Source organism: Macrobrachium nipponense, chromosome 10 (assembly GCF_015104395.2).
Source record: "Macrobrachium nipponense isolate FS-2020 chromosome 10, ASM1510439v2, whole genome shotgun sequence".
Classification (NCBI taxonomy): Eukaryota; Metazoa; Arthropoda; class Malacostraca; order Decapoda; family Palaemonidae; genus Macrobrachium; species Macrobrachium nipponense.
Window position 1 is genome coordinate 26,398,317 of NC_087204.1, and position 9,050 is coordinate 26,407,366.

Here is a 9,050-nt window from a genome sequence, read left to right on the forward strand (position 1 = left end):
GCATCTTGAAGGGCGCTGTGGAGAACTTGAAGGAAACTGCTGGTCTTGGGAGACGGAAACAACAGCTGACCTGAGGGCACCGACCTGACCTTTTATACCACGCTACAGCGTTGCCATGTCGTATAGGGTTGTAAATGTGTGAATCGGTTTCGCCGTAGGCTACAGCGCAATTAGGAGGCCCGCGTGCTTCGCCGCGGAAAGAAAACAACGACGGCGAACGATGCTGGTGACCCTAGCGCTTACCCCGCAGCAGTCACCGTGGCTCCCACGTGCAATGCCTGGAGCTACGTCAGGTGACATTTGGCGTGACCACCCACGACTTGTTTTGAACATTTCAAAACTGGAGTGGGCTACGGCGACCTAGTGGGTGGAGCTTAGCGCCCGGACGACCCGTCACTGTACGCCTACGATTTTACGTATGTTTTACGTAACATTTACGGTTTACTGACGTAAGCTGTTGCCAACTACCAATTTCCGCTCATGTGTGGGCGTGCGTGCGTTGATACGTGAATGTGTGACCTTAGCATTACTGTTACGACGGAATTCGACCTAGCATGGCAATGGCTGGGAGTCGGAGAATTGAGACACACACAAATTTCACGGTACTTACACGGTTCAGGGTCTGGGCAGGAATGAATCCTTGTAATTCAGGCGGAAATCATCGTTTATTTAGACATTACGGAAATCACTAAATCTATTTTACTCCTGAATGTGAAATATGACAGTTACGTTATCATTTAAGATCAAGGAATTGACTTAAAGTTCTGGCTGAAGGCCGTAATCTGCAAATTCTTGAATGGCTACGGAGTCCTTGGCTCCAAATCTCTACATAGATAATTCATCTCGTACTAGTGATTAGCAAATTATATTTATTAATGAAAATTCATAACTTCTCCTTTACTATAAGACGCGCTCCTTCCCCGCCATGCATTTAGGAATTGCGTCTTAAACTGTATTGTATTGGACAGCTTTCTGTTCAATGAATCGCCAGCGAGATCCCTCAGTCTTGCCCCAATTTAACGCAACACTTGTGAAGTTAAATGGCGGGGATATCGAATGATCAGTTCGAAATTCACGACATACTCCACACCCGAAGTATGGGGCGTTGAAATGTTGGACAATTCAGGAAAGACTGAGCTCGGGGGGGGGGAGTAACCACTCCTACACTACTCAGTCAGGCTCGCTGCGTAGCGCTCCACAGCGACTCTAACAGAGTACACAAAAAAACATGACATGTCAAAGAAATTATACATCAACATTACACCCAGGGTAATCAATGTCATATACAAATAAAACATCAATGGCAGATATATACATAAATGTACCCATACACATAAGGTAGACATGAATCAGCACAGAAACTTAATAGGCAATGGGCCTGCAATAAGATCAAAAGCATAAATGTAAAATCATGATCAAGGAAACATGAATATACTCTCATAAGGCATTCTGCCTTCACTCAATCAATGGCATGAAAAAGGAAACAGTCATGTATATACAACTTTGTATGCAACAAGCATAGACTTTAGGCACTCGCCTGAAAATGCAATACAGCATGCAAGAGAAACTTCTATATTAAGCTCTTCATCTTCAATAATCTTCATGCAACACGCATGTTATTCTAGGTTACTCGCCTTCAATAATCAACAAGCATTAATCAGATAGACAGGCCATTTGCCTTTAAGGAAACAGATTACAACTGATTCAGTATGTACTCTTTCACGGGACACATGCCCTCAAAACGCTTTCACTTCTCTACAAGTACTCATATACATTTTTCGTAATTTACTTTGAGGGTGGGGGCTACCTCTGCACAACGCTCGACTTGTTTGCACAAGAGGGGGCTCCCACTTCCTTATGCTAACCCGACGCACTTCCATCCTCTGAGGATTCAACTCGCCTACACTTACTTGGGTCCACCCTCCCTGCCTACCAGAATAAGGGACCTTCCTGTTTTCTTTCACTGTTTCTAGCTATAACTTATATATATTCGCTTTCCATTAAGCGCTTCATCAACTTGCGCTGCTTAGCAGCAGCCTTTCTCAAAGGGCGCGCAGAACGTCTTGGTCTACCTAACTGAACGTCAACATCACTACCACTCGATACCTCAGTATCATTCACTTCAGCACTCTCACTTACCGTATTGGTATCGCTCGATTCGTTACCAATATCGTCAGTGTCTTTGTCACTCAAGACCTTTGTGGCTGGTTGTTCGGATGTTGCAGCCAGTGCCATCCCTTGGTCGTCCCCAGACGTCACAACATTTCCTGGAACACCTACTGCTGGGCTGTACGCTCCCTCGTCTCGGACCTCTTCGTTGCCGTCGTCGTCACGCACCATCTCCTCCTTCGCACTATCAACATCGTCATGCCGTTCGTCTCCAACGGCATCATCGTCATCTGAGGGGGCAATTTCCAGGGGAACCAAGTGGCTGACAGCACGCAGGGACTCCGGTATGTCTCCACGACGCGTCCAAGGGGCCACGTTGCCCGCTTTTGATTTTCTTGCTTACTAACACGATGTCCTCCGGGGTGCAGCTTGGTGGGTTCCCAGACTGACAATCGTGTCGGGCTCTTAGGGCACTCAGGTAACTCCTTCGCCTCCACCTCTCTCGGAAGGCTTTCAAAGTGTCTGTTAGTTTAAGATATCGATCTCGTAGCCTCCGGGAGGTGAAGGTAGCATTAAGGTCTTCATCTGGCAAAACAGGTGCCATTAGATTAATTAAGTGACCTCGCACTAAATGAGAGGGGGTGAGGACCTCGTCCTCGCACTTGTCACCGCTGTACATCAACGGCCTATTATTCACTACCGCCTCCGCCTCTTTCACTAGAGTTAATACGTGGGCCTCCGGGAGACACTTTCTCCCGAGGGCTATCTGAAGGGCACGTTTTGTGACACCAATCAGACGCTCGAAAAAACCGCCTTTCCACGGCGCACGGGGTGTTTGAAATCGCCATTCTATGCCAGTCCTCCTCAGGAACTGCTGGACTTCATCCTCTTCATAAAGTCCCTGAAGGAGGTTGCTGGCCGTCTTGAACGTTTGGTGGTTATCAGAAGTGATTATGGTCGGGGCTCCATGCGTAGCACTGAATCTTCGAAGAGCTAGAACAAATTCCTCCGCATCCAAGGAGGGGCAGAAATCTAAATACACGGCCCTGGTGGCCATGCATGTCACGAGGAGGATATAGCCTGGTCGCGTTTCGGTTTGTATGGCTGCGGTGTGGTCCATGCCGACTGCGGCAAATGGTTTCTGCAAGGTGATCCTTTCCTTCGGCAGGGGGGTTGGTGGTGGTTGTCTCATCAGCGGTTGGAATGCTAGCACGCATTCTGGACACTTCTGTACAACTTGCTTAGCATTTGACCTCAGGCCCGGCATCCAGCATTTCTGTCGAAAAATCGCCATTAGCGTATTGACATTATAATGGAGGTGCAAACAATGCAAATACTTTAAGTATGCTCTGACTAAGTGTCCCTTAGCAGGCAAAAGAATTAAATGTTTCATCTCTTCAATTTGGGACACTTGTCCCCTAGTGCAAATCAATTTGTCTACTATTATTAGACTTAATTGCCTCACAAAATTCAATATCTCACGAGGGGGTCTGACCTCACCCTCCAAATATGCATACACAGTAGGTAAATAGAATTTTTGTTCTAATAAGACAAGAACTCGAAAAGGATCCCTTTTCACTTTTGCAAACTTTAACACTAATCTGGTTACTCTAATCAAAATTCGGAACTCAACCTCCCTGAGTAGTAGTTCCCATATCCCTCCTGGGGGAATAGACCTTGTTTCTTCCCTCAGTTCCTGCACCGCCGCTACCACAGTTCTGATATTTGTTAGATCTTCCTCTTTGAAGGGAACAGGCTCTCCTGGGATTCCCAAGAACTCTGGACCCTGGCGCCAAAGAGGATTCTGCTGCAATTGCTGGATTGTTGCGCCCCTAGACAAGACATCAGCAGGATTCTGTTTGCTGGGCACATACTTCAATCTGAAATCACAAATCTGGCGGAGAAAAACAACTTCCGCCACACGGTTAGATATAAAGATATTTTTGTTGTCCTTGGCATCCGGGGATGCCACCCATGCTAAGGCAACTTTGCTATCTGACCAAATACTAATCTCTTGCGGCTCTATTAGCCCTTTAATTGTTTTCGCTAGCCTACAACCTAGCAGCAAAGCTAAAAGTTCTAATTTAGGGATGGTGATTTTGAGCATCCCTTTCGGAGTGATTCTCATTTTGCTGGTGAGTATTCTTACGTTACTTTCTTTATCTCTGACATACGCTACAGCACCGTATGCCCTTCTACTGGCATCGGTGAATATATGGAGTTCGGATCTTCTGACTCCTGCCGCTCTCGGAAATGTTAACTCACCGACTGATTTCAACTCTACTAGCAGTTCTCACGCTTCTTTAGCCTTTTCCTTACATAACACGTCATCCCATCCAATCTCTTGTTTCCAAAGTTGTTGGAGAAACAGTTTTCCCCTAACAAATAAAGGACTGACTAGACCTAGCGGATCGTAAACTGATACTAGCAAAGATAGTACCCTACGCTTCGTAGGTACCCATCCCTCCCCCAATTCACGAATCCTCTCACTCTCTTTCACACAGACAGTCGACGTCTCGAGCCCATCTCAGCCCGAGCACGCTCACATTCACAGGTTCTTTCCACTCTCTCTCGCTATCGAAGGCTATACTGTTTGTTGCCCACCCTTCTAATGGCATTCTGGCCCTATTCAAAATTGCCTGGACAGATTCTTGTTCCTTTTTCATCTCATCCAAACTTTCAAAGGTACTGACATAGTTATCAACATAAAAGGACTTGCTTAATTCAGGTCTTCCTTCTAACTTAAAATGATGACTCAACACTTGTTGTAACAAAAAGGGACTAGCCGTGATGCCGAACACCACGACTCTGAAAGCGAAGGTCAGCGCTCGACCTGCTACCTCTCGCCACAGGAATCTTGTATATTTTGCATCACAGGGATCTAATAGTACTCTATGAAATGCTTTGCTTATGTCTGCAAGCATGGCGTATTTATTCATTCAAAACTTTAGAAGCAAATTATAGGCCAACTCTACTAAATTAGGCCCAGGTAACAGGCATTCATTTAAGGATTTATTATTCTTAGCTTTGGATGAGGCGTTGAATACAATTCTAAGGGGGGTCGTGCGGGTATCCTTTTTAATGCCGAAATGCGGCAAGTAGTATCCTTCAATTTTTGGATCTTTTACTTCATATATAAATCCTGCCTCCAGGTATTTGTTGATCACTCCCTGATATTGATTATAGTATTCCTTGTCTTTCTGAAATTTGGTTTGCAGCGAATCCAGCTGTGCTACAGCATTTCTAAAGTTTGTTTCTGGCCTACCTTCTGAATAGAATGGCAAGCTAACCTGATATCCTTCAGGCTTCTTCGTTACACTCTGCGAAACCTTTCGCATGGCTTCCGCTTTGCCGACAGTGCACTGCTTGGATGGGGCGATGCCTAAGGTATCTAAACGCCACCATTCATCAACATCAAATGCAATTGGTTCGTTCACGACCCTACATACCCTGAGTGCTCTCACATGATCTATCTTGTGACCTTCTAATAGCCACTGTGGCACTCTCCCATATGGCGACATGCCATTATGGGTCAGAAAAGACTTATCCCATCTATCTTTTCTACTCCAATAATGAAATAATTAAAATAGTCTGCACCCACAAGAATGTGCATGTTCCGTAACTTATCGCTCTTACTGTCAGGATCTGCTAACGTGACTCCCTTCCCTACTAGGTGTTGTCTTACTCTTACATAACCTGCGTTATGAATCGGGACGTCTACGTTCTCGTGAACAACTAGTTTCATTCGAACAATTCTATTACCCATCTCTACCCGGTAACTCACTACGTCATACTGGTCACTGATTTCTGCTGAACCAAAGGGAGCAATGTTTAATGCCACTTTGCCACCACTGGCAGGCCTAAGCTGCAGTTTTAGCGGCAGATAAAACTTCGTTGCCCAGTTCAAACAAGCGACCCGTTTCTCCCCGCTTGTGATGGATCTCGGCCATGGCCGTTGGCAAAATCGTACAGGTAAGATCTACACTAGACGTTTGGGCTACTTTAGCACTCTTACACGGTTGTGATTCTACTTTCTCTTTGGGCAGACGGGGGTTTCTATCGTGCTGCCTGGTCGTCGCATTTACTACAGGGCGGGAGATTGTAGCTTGACTGTTACTTACTAAACTGGGATTACTTCGGGACGAAGTGGAGAGAACTGAATGTGCTTTTCTAAAGCTGCTATTATCACAAATGGAAGTATTATGATTATTCCCACAACTTTTACATGAATTGGGGTTAGTGCATCTATCACTACGGTGACCTGACTGAAGGCAATTAAAACACAGGCCCTTCCTTAGTAGAATGCGGTGTCTGGCAGCTACGTCACTTACTCGGCGGCATCCGTGAGGCGGGTGCCGTTCATTGCAACAGGGACAAGAATTATTCTGCATAGGTTTCGTTTTGGGTCTAACGCTGACATCGTTTTTCTTATCAGATTCTAATTTCCCGCCTCGCTGTAATGCGTCATCTTCCAACATGCGAATTATGAAGTCTATAGCTTCAAAAAATTCTTCTAAATTATAGTCACATTTTCTGAGGTGTTCAACCACCTTTCGATAGAGCTTACCTTCTGACAACTTCTGATTGATAAGGCTCATGACCATGCCATGGCCTATATCATTAGTACTGAGCCTCTTGATTTGCTCAATGATCACTGTTAACTCAAACCTGAACTTCTTCAGCTCTACGGGGTTCAACGAGGGTACGAATATGTTGGAAAGTTTTCGATGCAAGATCACGAGCGTTTGATGTACATTACCATATTGCTTATCCAAGAGATCTAACGCTACCTGGTAATTCACGGCGGTTACACTTAGGGATTTAACGATCCTAAGCGGATCCCTGCCCAGAGTCCCTAACAAGTAAGTAAATTTGGACACGTCGTCCAAATCTGCCCTTCGATCCACGTGGATCGTGAACAATTCTCTGTAAGAAGCATATTCCTGCACTTCCCCTTCAAAAGTGGGGAGAGGCAGCGGTTTCAATTTGGGGAGGGAAACATTCCCTGTCTGAGTGACTTTCAGTTTATCGATTCGATTCAACAAAAGGGTAGAAGCTCGCACAGCTTCCGCTAAGGTTTGCCTGATTCTGGCATCTAAGTTAGATTCTAACTTTACGACATGATGTTTGTACAGCTCTCGAAGCTGACCTTCTTCTTGTCTCAACTGTGTGACCAAATTTTGGTACACGCTCTCAGAATACGTTTCTACTAACGCACGCTGTGATTCGGCGAGTAAGTCCGCGGTGAGACTCAGCAAGGCCTCGAAGTGAACAATCATAGCCACTGCCATTTTGTATTATTTACTCTACTTCTTAGGGGGGGTTTATGCAAACTAGGAAATGAGGATTTTTCTTACGTTAGGAAGACGGGGTGCAAAGACTAGTGACACGTGGGGCTAATTGCACATCGGAACAAGCTGAGCCTAGTTATTTTGTCTGTCTCTCTCTCTCCTGATTAATCTCATTAAACGATTGAGGAATGCGTTACGGATTTCTGAATCAAAATGGACTCCGTCCCTTTGTTTGCCTTCGCGGTAGGCACGAGAGTTCATAGGCAAGTGTTGGACTCCGTACTGACTTCTTTTGTAGCAGTATTTGGAGATTCTCACATTAAAGTTCTTTACTTTTTTTACATATTCAATGGAATTTATAGCAAAATGATTATCAGGGAGATACTCTCTGATCTCTGCGTTGCAGATAGCAATTATTTCACAAATTTTCCTCAAGCGTTCAATAAGAGTACGTAAGTTATCCCAAACGGTTTTGGGGTGATCGATTGCTATGTCGTTTCCTCCTACATACAACACGACCAACTCATACTGTCTCTGCCAGAATGATAGACTACTATCTAAAAATTGATTGACCAGACCTCCTGGCCTTCTATAGATCTCAATCTGGTTATCTGAACACTGTGGCAGATTCGGTGGGAGCTGACTGTGTCCAATCAGGGCTACCCTATAGACCATACTTTATTGAAATTTCCCTTCAAGCTCTAGAGCGCACTTGTCATCCGGTTCGAAGGACCAAATGTCGTGATTTTCTTCGACTTTTATTTTTATTTTTTTTTTATGATTCGTGCCCGGATGTTCTGGGCCGATGACAAGGCCTTGAGGAGGCGCGCACTCTAAAACTCTTAGGGTGAGATACAATAAAATTTGGTCAACAAAACAGTTTTATTACGAAAAATAAACATTTAAATACATTAACAGTACACTGAAACTAAAGTTCCTAGCAGAATTCCACAGTACACGCAGTTTCGTACTGCTCTCACCAATTTAATTCAAATAACCTGAAAATTCTCATGGCCTTTTTATGTGGTAGCACATAGGGTCTTTGATGTCACGTGCTTGTTAAGCACTAAGACCACAACTGGACGAAAAATCTACACAATATGAGACCCATTGACTCAATATCACAAACAAATAACATTCTTGCACTGGCAGCTTTCGTTTGCTGCATAAATCGAGTCCCTCATCGCAGGGATGGCACATATATACGTGGATAAAGTTAACTTACTGTTATGACGGAATTCGACCTAGCATGGCGATGGCTGGGAGTCAGAGAATTGAGAGACACACAAACTTCACGGTACTTACACGGTTCAGGGTCTGGGCAGGAATGAAGCGTCGCTTCGCCCTTCTTCAAAAGAAACATATGCTTTCCCGCGTGAACTACAGAATCCTTGTAATTCAGGTGGGAATCATCGTTTATTTAGATATTACGGAAATCACTAAATCTATTTTACTCCTGAATGTGAAATATGACAGTTACGTTATCATTTAAGATCAAGGAATTGACTTAAAGTTCTGGCTGAAGGCCGTAATCTGCAAATTCTTGAATGGCTATGGAGTCCTTGACTCCAAATCTCTACATAGATAATTCATCTCGTACTAGTGATTAGCAAATTATATTTATTAATGAAAATTCATAACGTCTTCTTT